Source organism: Protopterus annectens, chromosome 9.part0 (genome assembly GCF_019279795.1).
Source record: "Protopterus annectens isolate FY-2018-M chromosome 9.part0, PAN1.0, whole genome shotgun sequence".
In the NCBI taxonomy this organism is placed as follows: Eukaryota; Metazoa; Chordata; order Ceratodontiformes; family Protopteridae; genus Protopterus; species Protopterus annectens.
In genome coordinates, this window is record NC_056743.1 from 1460336678 (window position 1) to 1460353251 (window position 16574).

The window sequence follows — 16574 nt, forward strand, 5'->3', positions numbered from 1 at the left end:
ACATCTAACATTTGCATCACGTATATAAGGAGATATTTATACAGAGAATCAGTTTATGATCAGCAGTGAGTTCACTTTATGGGTATATATTAGGCTTAGAATAGGCCCTCAGTGTAGTAAAGTCAGTTTTTGTGAAACATTACTTCTAAGAAAAGAGAAAAAGTACTGTAAGAAGGATGCTTCATGCTCCTCAAATGATCTGTAAAAATCAGTGCATAGCAAGATTATATTTTCCCCATTCCAAAGGAGGGATGGGCCTCCTTGAAATTGATTACATGTATATATCTGCAATTGTGCGACTGCACACATATCTGCTGACCTCACAAGACCCAAATGTAGTGAAAGTTTTGAAACATGAGGAGAGTAAGTAAGATTACTTTCCTGCTTAGTCTAGCAGAAGCATATTGATGTCAAGCAGGAAAGGAAATCAAACCAGAAGTAGATAAAAATCAGGCAGCAACTGAATGTGCCACAAAAAAGTGAAGGATCAGATGAGAAGGCAAGAAATGTGGAAAATGCATAAATATAGATGCAAGTATGGAAAACTTCTGGAAGAACATCTTGTTGATTAGGATGGAACACAGGAATGGTTAAGGAGAGACAAATCCAAACCAAAAGATGAAAGGGTAATATTGGCAGCCCAAGATTGTGAGGTACGCACACATTGGTTTACAAAGTTCATTGAACATGGGAGAGAAACAGACAAATGTAGGTTTTGTAAAACAGAATTGGAAACATACTAATGGCAGAAGGACTGAATACTGAAAGGCAAGACTGTTGCACTGGGGATTTTGTAAACATTATGGTACTGAAGTAGATGAAAAACACTAGAAACACAAGAAACATGAGCCACACAGCATCATAGAAATTGAAGTAGTCTACATCACATGGGATCATCCATTACCAACAGTTCAAAAGACAGGTGTGAGAAAAACAGATATCGTGGTCCATGAGAAGAAGACAAAAGTAGCACTGATCATTAAAATCACTACACCCAGTGACTACAGTGTCTTGCATACAGAGAGACACAAAGTCATAAAATATCAGGATTTGCAGGCAGAAATGAGAGTAATGTGGGAGAAGGATACCCAGACAGTTCCAATAGTGCTAGCAGCAATGGGTCTTATAAAACACAATCTACACTCATCTTTAGATATGTTACAAATACATGTAACTCCATACGAATTGCAGAAGGAGTCATTACAGGGCACATTATGGGTGCTGTGAAGAGCACTTCTGGCTGACATCAAAGATTAAAACAATACTAATTACATGAACTTTAACTGCACTTTGACTTAGGAATGGGGTCCATTCCTGTCATGGTAATAGAAACCCAAAAGACTTGGAGAAACTAAAAAAGAGAAAAATTACTGTAGGGATGTAATAATGGTGAGAAAGATATAGTTACGTGATAGTAGGAGGAAATTATTGTAATGAAAAATCAGAGGTGAGGAAAGGAGTAAAGTCAGGATCTAGAGATGAGAAGAGATGAAATAAGTTGTAATTGTGGCAGTCTGACTGGTGAGATGCAGGACCAGATACGTTTTTCTCTCAGGTGGCATTTTAATTGTTTTTTGAAGGAATTTCCATTGTTGGTCTTTTTTTAGTTCTAGACGGATGGAGTTCCATATTTTTCAAAATGCATTTGTATAGGGAGCTCCCTGCTGTAAGATTTTGTTAATGATGATCAGACATTTGTCTTTTAGATTCATAGATTGTTACTAGGCTAACTACCCAGGGGGACCTTTCCAGCCTAGCCAGATTTTCCAAAAAGAATAATGGCATCCTGTATCCAAATAGGACATTGATGGCCAGGCATTTATAAGATACTTCTGTCACTAAAAGCTCTGTGTAAATATCTTATTCCCCATCCACCCATAAAGTTGCTCTTAAACTGAGTAATAATTGAACTCAACTTTACATGGATGGAAGCCTGTTCCATAGAAGGGGCAGTCTCTGGAACACATATTGGTCTCTCCAGCATGTTCTGTTTAAGTCACAGACATAATTCAGGTCCTTAGACCTTCTATTTCTAGTACTGTTTTACTTACGAATATGCAGGAGATTCATATGTTTCGGCTTTTTGGATGCCTTGTAAACCAAGCACAGATCACCCCTCAGCAATGTATAGGAGACTGAGTAGAAGGAAAGGACTTTAAGTTGCTCAGCATAAGGCAGGTTTGAGACACCTTGCATTCTTTTTAGGAGGAAATTCTGAGGTTGCTCTAGTTGCTGCATATGCCTGGTTAGGTACATACCAAAAGGAACATTGTACTCTATGACTGATCTGTTAAGGGCAGAACACAGTGGGATAATGACCTTTTTGGACCTATATGCCATGCCCTTACTTATAAGTTGGGCAACATAAAAAGAATTTCTCACAACTGTGGCCACATGGTGGTCGAAGGTAAGGCTACTGTCTATGCATACCCAGACCCTTGACCACTTGATCAACTCTTGGAGTGTATTATCAACATGGTAATTGGCTGGGATAGTTGACTTCCCAAAGGTACAATTATGGGCTTCTTAACATTAAATTTAAGACCATGGCTTTGGCACCATTTGTTAGTCAGCGATAGGCTTTCTTAAAGAATGCAAGTGTCTGCAGGGAGTCAATGATAACCCACAGCTTGCAATCATCTTCAAATTTAGTTAGCCATAAACTTTCCATGTTTGCTTCTACTTCACAGAAATAGATGACAAAAAAGGAGCAGGCCTAGTACCAAGCCCTAGGGGGACTTCACTAGTGACTGACCTCTTGCTGGAGGTCGCCTCACCTATTTTGACCTCCTGTGTCCTACCAGTGAGCCAGTTGACTGTTCAGCAGGTGATAAAAGGGTTTATACCTAATTTAGTGAGTTTCTCTATAATGCCTGAGTAGGATACTCTATCAAACCTTTGGCCATGTTGAGGTCAGCCATGTGCACAGTCTTGCACTCATCCATTGCTTTGGTGACCGTCTCAAAGAAGTACACCAGATTTAATAAGCATGATCTTCCTTTAACAAATCTGAACTGTGATGGAGCCAGTGTTTGCCAGTTACCTATGTCTTCATTTATCATGTCCATGATGATTCTTTCCATGGCCTTACATATGAGGCTGGTCAGACTTATGAGCCTGTAGTTACCCAGATCAGTGGTTGGATCTCCTTTGTGCAGAGGAATGACTGTAGCCATCTTCCATTCCTTAGGCACAAAACCTGACTGTAGGATACAGCTGAAAGGTGATTCAAGTGGACCACAGAGGTCATGTTTCATTCTGTTTAGCAAGCATCCCGGCATATCAAGACCCTGTCAATGTGCTGTTTTTGGCCTTGGAAAGTGCATTGAAGACCTCTTCCCCAGTAATGGTTGGCGGGATTGTGTTATAAAGTATTTCCTTTGGGCTATCAAGGGGGGTAATGGGAGGGAAAAATTTGAGCTGAATCTGTTAACCAGAATGTTGGCAATGGCCTCTGGTTCAATGTGGGTGATGCCATTTACAATATGTTTTGCACATTGTTGTGTATTTTCCTCAGGATTGTGGTCATATCTGTAGAAAACCTTGTTGTTGTCTGAAGCAATTTTTTTCTTCAAATTTAGCTTTTGAAATATTAAGTAACCCTCTTAGCTGCCTGTTTAGATTTGTCAGGGTTATTTTATTCTAGATTTTGTGCATGTTAGCAAGTTGTGATAAACATAGGTAGTGGGGTAGTTCTAGCTAACTAATTTTCCTGAGTGCTATATGCTGGTATGACTGGTAGTGATGGTTTGGGGCAAATTTGGCAGTTTTGTTATAATGTTGTTCTAGCTTTGCCTGCAAGGTGACTTGCAGATTGTTAAAAATGGGGAAGCATACTGTAGTGAAACTAGTACTTCAGCAATTGCTATACATTTTCAAGCTTTGTCAGTGAGGAATGTTTGTACTGTGTATAAAGAACATAGTTTCTGGTGTATTTTTATGGCTTTGTTTAATGTACTTATCAAATTTCAGCTGGACATGAAGGATGACACCTATGAGTTTAGCCTAATGAATTTATTTGATATTAACATTGTTAACACAGATGTAGATCAGGGTAGAGTCATCAGTGTAAGGCACAATAGTGAATTGTTTGCTGGCAGTAAGAAGGTCATTAGTGAAAAGGCTAAAGAGCAGGGGACCTAATATAAAATCTTGTGGGACTCCTATTTTTACTGGGAGGAAAGTAGAGATATCATGCTTTCATTTGATGGCCTATGCCCTGTTGGATAGGAAACTATGGAACCAATGTAGAGGTGTGCTGGTTAGTCCTATATTAGAGAGCAGATTAAGAGTTTTACATGGGACACATAATCAAGGGCTTTAAATAAGACTAAGAAAAGTATAGAGATTAGACTACCTTAATTTTGTTGTGTGTTAACAGCAAATGTGAAATGAGACAGACCAGTAGTAGTGCTGTTGTGAGGCCTAAAGCCATGCTGAGTAGGGGAGCATGGTTGATTTTCTGATAAGCTGAGTATATATACATTTCTCAAGTGTTTTACATATGGGGACAAAATAGCTATTGGTCTACAATTACAGAATTCTGATGATGTGTCTCCTTTTTGTAGGGGTAGTTTAAAACATTTTTTTATCATATGGATGGGACAACTTTTTCAGAAATGGACCAGTTTATCAGAATGGAGAAGGGATAGACTTTAGCATCAAGTGCCATTTTAAGTTACCAACTTAGGAGATTGTCAGACGCAGCTGTGGTGGGTTTCAGTTTTAGAAGTTTTTTTTTTTTTTAATGGTTGCAGCAGGGACCACTTAGAAATTACAGTGATTAGTGCTGAGGAAAGTTGTACTTGCAGATCAGATAAGCATTATTAATTTACAGACCAGGTGTTTGCATTTCTTCAGTGGCTGATGCAAGTGTTATAATGTTTAAGTGAAATGAGGGAAAGTAGCGCTCCTGGGGAAAGGCAAGTGGACAAAAAAGTATTGCTGTGCAGTGAACAGTGGAGAGATGCTGGCAGTCCAACTCCGATTTGGATATTTGTTATATACATGTATGCATTATTATTCTAATGTATCTCAAACACTTTTGCCACATCAAGTCAAACGTATAGTCTATGTTAGAACTTTTCTATTAGGCATCCTCTGTATATGGCCTCTGCCCAGTAAGAGTAACCTGCACAGCCATGTGGACAGTGGTCTACTTAGCGTAATGTATTACTTTGTTTTAAGAACATTGTTGCGCTTTTTTGAATTAGAGACATTTTTAAGTAATGTGTGTTAAAGAAAGTGGGTACTTTTTCTACAAATATTAGCATCATCAGTAGCATTTCACAGGCTTCTGCCTTGGATCCCTCTTCCTTGGCATCTACTTTTGGAAAGTGAAATCAGATGTCAAGGGTCCATGGCTAACCAAGACTGCAGGTGTCTGCACTCTGAGAACAATTGTCAATTCCCCTCCTTCACACAGCTATGCTTCTGGACAAGATCAACATTTTGTGTGTCAGTCATAGGCTTATCTTAAATACCAAAACTTACAGTACAGTAACATTTAGAAAAGACATGGCTCTCTAATCTTACCACATTGTCGGTAGCCCTGTCAATACAAAAAAAAAAATAATAAAATCATCACACACATTAGTTCTTATGTTGACAATGACCACTCCTTCAGTTGTAATGTCTCACTTATGATTAGGAAACCCTTCTACTTTGCCCAGCTGATGTGTAAGAGTATCTGGGTATCTCCCGTAGGTCACAAGAAGTATTGATACCACTGCATCCTGCCTTTATCAGATTCATTCAGGAGTACAGTGCTTCTTTTGGAACACACCTGGCAAAGCACCTCATGCAGCTTCAAAAATACAAAATTTATTGCCAGTAATTTTTCTTGATTACATAACCTATGTTATGTTAACAATTAAATGTCATAATCTAATCTATATTGTATAGAATCCTGAGGTGTGAGCTTTGGTCCAGCAGTGTAGCTAGGGTGGAGTAAAGGGGGTGGTAACTCTGGTGTAAAGTGTTATGGAGTATGATAGGCAGATTCTGAACAGCATTCAGTAGGGTGCATTACTGGCAATCAAATCCCACTATTGCATTTGCGAACAGAAATGAAGTACTTAGCTCTCTGTCTGTGGTATAAACTGTAGCACCTGCAAGCTGCACATGTAGAAAGCAGTTGCAACAGATTAAAAGAAAAAAGTATTTTTTTCTCCAGATTTCCAGGGGAGCAGAGAGCCTTTGTTTTTTTTTCTTCTTCTTCTTTTTGCTCCTCAAATTGAAAGAAACAGAATATGAGGCTATTTCTCTACTTTGGCCCTTTTGAACTGAAAGTTCCTACCCTTTTTGACCTCATTCACCTTTGCAGAAGAAGTAGCCAACATTTCTGCCAAAGACCTTAACCTCTTCCTCCTCAAAATGAGTAGGATTTCTTGCCAAGATAGATTTGTAACTCACTGCATTCCCTGCTTATGGAATAAATAATCTTTACATATCAAAATAACATACCAGCTGCCTTCAAAACCATTTTTGGCAATTGGCTGAGTGACTGTAAATTCATGCCTGGCGTACAGGTTATTGTTCTATAATTATCCCACATGGACCCCCTTCTCCATCCAATATTTTGTATGAACAAGACTGCAGGAAACCTTTCACTAATCTGCATTCTACAGTTATAGTTTGTAATATATTCTTGGATTCAAATGCACTTCTTATGCTCCGTCCAATATATTCATTGTTAGTATTTTTTTAAGTCCGCATTGAATTACTCTCTTTCAGATTCCATCTATGTCTTACCATAGCTTGCCTGTCCTTAGCATTTCATAATGTCTGCTAACAGAATCTCCTTTTGTATAGTAGATGAAATGGTCATTACAGACCAAAATGAACCACAAAGATGAGCTCAGTGTCTCTAGATCTCGAGCTTTCAGTCCCTTATCTATGAACAACTGAAAGTTCTACCTGCTAAGAATAAGACTGAAAAGTATAAAAGTATAAGAAAACACAGTCACAAAAAAGGCCCAAATAGCATGAATGCAGCACATTTCAGGAACACCACCGACACTTTTGTAACACAAGGATTATTTTATTCTCTTGTGAGTGCAACCTCAGTGTACCAACCATGTAGAATGATACACCCTCAAACTCTAGATTTCTTATTATAGTTTTAAGGTTATACATTTTCTGACACAGACATGTTCTGCTTCAAGTGTTTTGCAGTGCTTTGTGACCTAACAGATAGACAAATTAAATAATTGGTGAAAGTGGGATTGCAGAGGTGCTTGTTGTCCCCTGATGAAATATTTCAGAACTTTTGTTGCTGATATTGCACCTTGCTATATTTTTTTAATTTGACATTTTCTAATCTATACTTTTCAGCTATGATCTTATCAAGAAGAAGCTACCCTGATTGAAGTTTACTGCTGCCTTTCCCCTGAGCTGCATGATTTAAACTAGAGATGTGACTATAAATGTGAGATTCTTCTTTTTCTTCTTCTTCCTAACTCACCACTTGCCAACCACATTATTTAAGAAAAGTGAATTGTTTATTACAAATAGTATGTAGAATCTTAAATCAAACATGCATCAAACGTCTTCAAGTGAACTTTTACAAAAAACAGAGAAAGACACTACTGTTAAAGGGATATGAGCACCTGCTTGCATACTGTCTGTCTGCTGAGCAGGCATCGATGTAAAACATTGCTATTTCAGAATAATTCAAACAGATTGGATTAACTGGATAATATTAGCAGAGGTTCACTAATATTATATTTAGATGCATTTCAGCTTATAGTACAATTTGGAAATGTGTTCCCTTTCCTAATGTTTATTACTGATATAATGGCATTAAAACATTTTTTTTGGCATTTGTTATACTTCTCTAGCTCTTTTATTATTTAAGGTGTTAATTATTCAACAGTATAAAGGGAAGGACCCCCTAAACTGTTAAACTACATCAGGAGGCAAGGTAACAAGAGGGAAAAGGGATGTTTGCGGTGCACCAGCTAATAAGTATGACTTGCAAGGGAGTATACAGAAAAGAAAGGATATGGGTGGGATAAGGGGGTCATAACCTCCAGATTGAATGGTAGTTTTGAAATGTATACAAGAAAGTAGATAATTGAGAGTGTGATGGAAGATATAATAAACTACCTGAATTAGTTGTTATAAGTTACTAATGTATTCAGTGGATATGGTTGAAGAGAAGGAACAGTGGAATGGGGATATAACTTTGGACTGGTTGCTCCAGAAACAATATAGATTAAACTAGATAGATCCCATTTCTGTCTCATTTTCTTGATAGGCTGTAAGTATGCATGTAAAGTGAGTTATGACAACACACTTACTTTCTAAGCAACAGACCTTGTCAACTAGAAAAAGACTATCATTTCCAGACATACTGCCACCTACAGAGGCATATGAATGGGAATCATTATACAATTCATGCATTTATAATAGCTGCACAGCAATAAATATTAGGAAGAAAAACATTAAATAGATAAAGAATGCAACAAGAATCATACCTATTTCACTTAATATTCAAGATTGTCTGACATATGTGTAAGACCATATATCATTTTAATGTAAAACAATATAGTATTCTCTTTGCATCAGTGCAGAAATGCAGCCATATTGAAGCAGGTCTTCACAGTGTGCATACAGTTTCAATGAATGAACTTTAAATCAGTGAAAATAACCTTCAGTCAAGAATACTGGTAAGAACAGAATGTGCACTACATTTGAGTGCAAACACATTTTGTTTCTGTGGTACAAGGCCTAGGAACCAAGGCTAAACAGGAGTGTAGATTATTAGGAAATACTTCAGACACAGTCAGTTTGTTCATTTGGACTGATATGCAGAAAGTCATTGCAGTATAGACACTTAAGTATAAGTGTAGACGTCAAGTCAGATATCCAGCTTCCAGAATATATGAAGAATATAAGTGCAGAAACCACAGACTATTTCAGTTTATCAGCACTGTTATTGCAGACAGTATTTGGATATTGTTGACATCTGCCTCCACTGTACATAGTAATGCATTTTTAAATGAACTACAGTACTTACAGACTTTATTCTGAAAGGTACAAGAAGATTTGAAACATAAAGGAAAGACTGGGACCTGTTCAGCACAAATTTGGATTATTAACTGATAAAGACATTCATTCCAGTCTCATTCCAATTTCTTCCAGTTATTTCCAGTTCATACCAGTATTCTACAATCATATTAGTTCTTACAATGGTGAGCCACCATCAGTGGGGGAGTCAATATTTGCAGTTATAAGTCCCAAAAATCCCATAGCAACCTTGCATCAGCAGTCAGACTATGTGTATCCTACAGAGCAGCAGTACTTCATAAAATCTACAGTAAGGTCTCAAAGAACTTCCACAGAGTACAGATTTTGATCATTTTGATAAAGTAAGCACCAGCATAAATTATATACATACTTCAGGGCAAAATACAGAAGAAATGCATACCTTATCTCAAGTCAATGTTATTATTAGTATTTCAGGGCAAAATAAGGAAGAAACACATATCACAGCTAAAAGAGTTTCATCTTGTCTATAAAGGGTGTGGCAACCCAGCTGCAGATCAGATTATTTATCTGTCATTGTTTAAGATCTACAAAAATGACACTATTTTATAGTTTACATAAAATAAAGTATGGAATAATACAGACGCAACAATTTCAGTTACAAATAGACTTCTAGAGGACACAAGTGCAGGTATGTCAGGATTTGAAGTGTCAAACTTTATAGCAGTAAAAACTGCTACATAACATATAATAGTGCACAGAGATGGTAAGAATGTGTGTGTAGCAGATTGTGCAGATGTACAGAATTTAAAGAATTGGTTAGGATGAAAAGACACAGATTTATGGGTTAATCATAAAATAAATACCAGTTCAACTGCCAGAGCTGAATTGCAGGCCATCAAGTTGCCACATTTTCAGAAACAGTATCTTATTCATAGAAAAGCTAAGATAGACTAGAAATGGCCAGTAATGAAATAACAGGTAACAGTTTCAGGCTACTACTAGATTCATATATGTATTTAATATTCTGGAAGCACATGTTGTGTATGGTATACCAGAAAAGAGATTAAAGTTAATTCACAGAATAAAGGGTTTACAGTTACAGATCTGGCAAATGGCAGCCCTTCCAATACTTCAGCAGTGATTAGGACAATGCAGAGTAAGATCTAAGCTTGGCCAGAGCGGTGGTGCACAACGCAAGTATCAACAGAAAGACAAGACCATCAAAACCAGATTGTTTTTATTTCAGTGTTTGTTTAAATGTGTTTCATTTTTCTGAACAAAAGTATTTTTAAAGTTAAAATGCGTATACAGCAGATGTGCATTTATGTAGATTAATGTTAAAGCAAGTATGCAAATGTTTTTAAGTGTTCAGACAATTGTATAACAGTACTAGATTTCACTTTATGTTTTTATGTATTCAGATAATACTGAAATAAAAATGGCATTCCTTTACTAATAGTTTAGTTTCCAGAATATAACATTTACCAGATTTCAGTTTATGCTTTTATGTGTGCTCAGATAACACCAGCAGAAAAGGTATTCCTTTAATATTAGTTTAGTTAGTTTCCAGAATATAACATTTATACACAGCAATTTTAGATATCCAGTATAAATATGTACCACTTTAGTGTAGATTTCAGTCAAGTTTCAGAATATGACATTCATACTCAGTTATGAGTTAGGTAGAGCACATTTCAATTAGATTTCAGAATATAACAGTCATACTCAGTTATACATTTCTAACAGCATTATTAGACATTATACAACATGCAATTACATCACACTTCACATTATTCAGTCATTAGTGTTAAGGGTAAAGTGGCATAATTATTTGTAACAGGCTTACTAAGATAAGTTATATAAATAATAAGAAGTAATATTAATTTAATATTCTCAAGGCATACTAGTTCAGGCTTAATGTGTTAATTAATTTACAGAATACATTGCACATTACTTAATGCATTAGACAGAAAGTTAAAAAGACACTGGCAGTGTGTGCAAAGGTATAGATCTGAAATACAGAACGCATTGGATTTAGTAAAGGTCCTTTTACTATTACAGCACATAAATATTTATAGGATATTTGAGACACAAATTTAAAAGGTAAACATCCATTACTGCACATAGAAATTAAAAAGATAAATAGGATTATTAGTAACAAATCTAGCTGTAGATTTACAGAAGCAAGTTAATATGGTATGTGGTAATTATGTTTCAAGATACATATATTACAGGTGTAAAAAAGAGAGAGCTTAATTAAATCATAAAGTTAAGATACTTTAATCCAAACAGACAATAAATGCACAAGTGATACCTAGTGGTCAAAACTGAAATAGCAAGTTAATTTACCAGATAAAAAAAAAAAGTTAGGTTGCTGCCACAACATTCCATGTGTGCTGTCTATCTTGACCTTTATTCTCACTGATTGGTCGTATCTGATGTGTCGGATCCATCTCAGCCTTTTCAAAAGCTCAGTCTTCAGCAAAGCTCATGGGCCTCTTTCTCTACCCATAATGCAGTCCCCCAACTTCCTCAGATCTTGTTTGCCCACCCAGAAAATAAAATATTCTATACATCAACTATGGTCTCTTCTACGACAATGTCAGTACCTCTGAGACTATGGAGGTCCACGAAACCAATGTCCACTCAGTCTTCCAGGAGTTCTGGAAGGGGGCATGGTGGATGGGTTGTGAGAATAAAGGTCAAGGTTGACAACACCATGGAACATTATGGTAAGTACATAACTTCTTTATTTGTTGTTGTCAATCTTGCCTTTATTCCCACTGATGGAACCGTGTCCCAAGCAACCTAATTCTTGGGTGGCTCATGGAAGAATATTCCTCAAGACCATAGTACCAAAGGAAACCCTACTCCTGGAGGCCAAATCCACTTTGTAATGAATAATAAAGGCATACAGTTTAGCCCATGTCATTGCAGCACAGATATTGTCCTAGGATAATCTTGCTTGAAAGGCTGCTGAAGTCACTACTGATCTGGTGGAGTGTGCTTTCACAGGAAATGGAAGAGGCTTGTTTTTGGAAATGTAGATATTGGATATACAAAGGGTGAGCCATCTAGATAATGTAACCTTTGAGACTGGTAGACCTTTCTTAGTCTCAGAGTAGGATATGAAAAGTTGATTCGATTTCCTAAATTCTGAAGTCCTGTGCAAGTAGAAATGTAATTGTCTATGTACATCCAGAAGATGCAGGGAGTATTTGCCTTTGTTCTGGTAATTAGGAAAGAACAGTGGTAGCACAATAGTTTGATTTAGATTGTTTTTTGACACAGCCTTAAGAAAGAATTAAGGATTAGTGCATAAAGAAACCCTTTCCTTATGAAAAAATCAGGTAAGGATGTTTGGAAGACAAGACCTGCAATTCTGATACTCTTTCTGGCTGAGGTAATAGCTACCAAGAAAAGCATTTTCCAAGACAAAAACTTTAAATCGCATGTTGCTTAAGGTTCAAAGGGGGAAAATGATATTTTTTAAAATGAAGTTCAGATCCCAGAGAGGAGTTGAGTTCTTGTATGGGGGTCTAACTGTCATTGTTTCTTTCAAAAAGGCTTTACAGAGTCTGTGTGACATAATAGTAGAGCCATTTTCTCCTACATGGTAATTCAAAATTGCTGTTAGTTGGACTCTAATAGTAGGAGCAGCCCCACCTTCATGAAAAAAGCTTGGTGAGAAATTCCAGTGTGGCATATATAGGCACAAAAAAGGGATCCACCTTATTTTCATTCACACATATTTTGAACTTATTCCATTTACTCTTGCACGATTTATGCATAGAGGTATTATGGGAGGACAACAGAATTTGTTTTACAGGAGAGGACAGGCAGGGAAACCTAACAATCAAGGGAATTAGAGCAGCCACACTGTTAATTTGAGATTGTGAATGCTGGGATATTTCATTCCCGATGGCTGCATCAGTAAATCTAGATCTGGGTCCAAAATCCAAAGATTATCCCAAAGATGTGGCTGTAGGAAGGGAAACCAGATTTGGCAAAGCCAATAGGATGCAATCAGGATTATTGTGGTCTCCAAGATACTTGCTTTCTTTAATAATTTGGAAATTAGAGGAATTGGAGAGAAAGCATATAGGAGTCCCAGAGGCCAATCATGAACAAGTGCATCTCTTGGTGACTCCCCCATAGGAGGGATCAGGGCAAAGTAATTGCTGCATTTGTCATTGGTGGACGATGCAAAAAGACTGTCACCATTTTCAGAAAATCTGTTCTGCTACTCTCTGATTGAGGGACCACACATGCAGCCACAGTATGGCTCTGCTCAGTTTGTCTGCAATCACATTGGATTTTCTTGGGTTATGCATTGCAGCTAGAAAGCAGTTGGAGGATGTTGCCCATTGCCAAACCCTTACATCTTCTTGACAAAGGGGATAAGATCTGGTCCTATCTGTTTGTTTATATACCAGACTACCGACATACTGTCTGATTGAATTGCTATGGTTCTTTGAGAGAGAGAGTCTTGAAATGCCTGCAGTGCCAACAGCACTGCTCTCAATTCTAAGATGTTTATATGCAAGTGAGCATCATGTCCTTGCCAGGTGCCTTGGATAGTCTTTCCCAGATAATGCCCCCTCCCCATCTGGGAAGCATCTGTTGTCCCATGGCCTGGGGTTGAGGGGGTAAAGGGATGGCCTTGAGACACCAACGGGGAGTGAATCTACCACTCAAGATCCCTCTTGCAAGATTTGGTTATGAGAATCTTGTGAGACATTGGTAATTCTAGAATTGACAAATGTGTGGAAAGAAACCATTGTAGAATCCTTGTTTGTAGATGTGCCAGTGGAATGAGTACAATAGATGCTGCCATCTTTCCCAAAACTTGTAGTACTTGTTTTGTACTGGACCGAGTTGTTCTGATTAACCACCTGACATGTACTTGAATATTGTGTGCTCTATCTTGAGGAAGTCTATCTATGAGTTTGGTTGTATTTATTTATACTCCTTTAAAGCTTAAATTTTGATATTGTTCTAGGGAAGATTTGTTGTAATGTACAGTAATTCCCAGGGAGGAGTAAAGCTGAAGTGTGTAGTCCCTGGCTTGTAGCAGTAGATGCCTGGTCAGGGCAGTTATTAGCCAGTCATCCAGATACAGAAACACCTAGAATACTCGGCGTCTCAGGTGAGCTGCCACTACTGCCAAGCATTTGGTGAACAGTCTGGGGGGGGGGGGGGCTGTAGTGAGACCAAAGAACAGAGCTTGAAACTGGAAGTGACTGTCTCCTAGCCAGAAGCACAGGTACCTTCTGGATCGCCTTTACATTTTGATGTGGTAGTATGCATCCTAAAGGTCTATAGAGCACATCCAGTTGTCTTTTTCGAGAAATGAAATTATTGACTGTAGTGTCACCATCCGGAACTTGGTTTTCTTCACCAATTAGTTTAGTTTGCTGAGATCCAATATTGGTATCCAGTCCCCTGTTTTCTTTGGAACTAAAAGAAATCTTAATTAAGTTCTGGATTCTCTCTGGTTTGCGGGGACTTCTTGGATGACCCTTTTTCTGAACAATGTTTGAATTTCTAATGTTGCTTGTTCCTTTTGACTGGGTGGAATGTCTGCATTAGATTTGTTTATGGGACCAGGAAAAGAAAAGGGATGATATAGCCCCTGGATATTATGTCCTGTACCCATTTGTCATCAGTAATGTTTTGCCAGGTTTTGAGGTGCAGTGAAAATTGCCCCCTGACTGCCTCCATTGACGAGCAGTCGGGCACTCCTTCAGGAGTGCTGAAAGGGTCTGCCAAAGAAATATTCTCTGAAACCCTAATTCTGTAGACCCCCTCCGCTCCGAGGACAGCATCTTCTGTTATTGTTCCCCCTCTGCTCCTGGGGGAACTACCACCCTGTGTGCCCTGGTAAGACCACTATGATTTTGCTGAACCACAGCTTCCCACTACACCTCTGACCTTTTGGAAATGGTCTGGTGGATTTGGAAAAATGCACTCCAACAGCAGGCAATTTCTTAACCTCCTGCTCAGACTGACTTAGCATTTCTTTGACTTTGGGCCCAAAAAGAGATGATCCATTGATGGGAGCATTAACAAAGTAAGACTTAAAGGGCTACACAAAATCACAAAGGTGCATCCAAGCCTATCTCCTTATAGTGATGCCTGCACCCACCATGCTATTCACTCCATATGCTGAATATGAAATGAGTCTCATGGATGAGTTGGCCACTGAACTGAAGGTATCAAGCTGTGCGTTGACCTTATCTGCCTCTGTATCAGCTACAGCTCTTTGGAGCGAGTCTGATAACTCTTTCAACAGGGCCTTCTGTAATCTGGTGAAATGAGTAAGATAATTCAGCGATCATAATGTAAAAGCCACTGAGGAGAAGATGCACTTCCCATACCTATCCATGGTCCTGGAATCCTTATTAGGGGGATGGATAGAGGAACTGGTCTCGGAACGTTCCTTTTCCATGTCAGCTGCCACAACCATGGCATCAACTGCTACACCTTTTGTAAGGAAGGCTTGATCCTTGGGGCTGTAATATACTTGTAATATACTTGTAGTGGGTTTTGTGGAATCTAGGATCTCCCAGGCCTTCTGAGAGATTAACTGACTAAACTGGTCAGAAGGCGGTGTTACCCAGGAGGTTGAAGGGTTAGATCCGAAGGCCTTCAGGTATGCCAACTCCTCAGCTGAAGGGGGCAAGGACTGTCAGTCACTTCTCTTTTTCAAGATTTCCAGGATGTCTTCAAATGAGATGTCCTGAGGAGGTGACCGTGGGGACCCTTCTGCTTCACTGAGGTTGGTATCTGAAGTGGCTGACTCCTCTGGGGAGTCAAGATGCTTCCTCTGGCATGATCTCTTCCAAGGAACTTCCTGAATGGGATATTCTGGAGAAGATTCGGAAGAGAGAGGGGAGTCCCCTGAGGAACATACCGAGGCCTTGGATCCTTGCAATCCTGTGGATGGAGGTGATGAGGTAAAGGCACCTGGACTGTTGAAGGAAGTAGCTCCAAAGGGGGCTGTGCCTGAGACTGAGAAGCAGTCATTACCCTTCTCATATCATTGTTCCGAGGAACTCCCTGGACCTGACAACAGAGATATTGGGGCTGAAAGATCCCTTGGTGCAGGAGACAGAAGCTCTGCAAAAGATGTAAGAGCCGCACCCATCTGAGCTAAGGCCCTGAGAGACTGCTTCAGATGCTAAGTGATCTGAAAAGGCTCCAAGGACCCAATAGGTGAGTATCAGCTCTCAGAGGTCTCCTGCTTTGACTGGCTGAGATGCTCAGGGTCGAAATCGGATCCAAGGAGCTGACAGGTCTCGGACCTGATATAGACACCAGCTGGATGTTAGAGTCTTCCAGCTCCAAAACCGAGGGATGGATCAGAGAAGGACCAGGTGCCACAGGGGAAGTATGCATCTGATCCAACTCCTTTGGGTTCAGATCCAAAAGAAACTTGTCCAAGGCAGGTGTCTTGAGAAGCCTCTGCACCACCCTATCCACATCTTCTTCTAAGAGGCTTCTAGTAGACCTTGTAGATAACATTAGAGATCTGCATCTGGTAAGAAAAGGTGATGGAAACTGATACATAATCAGCT

The 16574-nt window shown here is 38.8% G+C and overlaps 1 protein-coding gene across 5 annotated transcripts in view; it reads left to right on the forward strand.

Annotated features, from left to right (window-relative positions):
* The window catches only part of LOC122812119 (adhesion G protein-coupled receptor E2-like), a 1702710-nt gene that overhangs the window by 1347702 nt on the left and 338434 nt on the right, over nt 1-16574 (forward strand). The gene's annotated exons all lie outside the window — the stretch shown is intronic.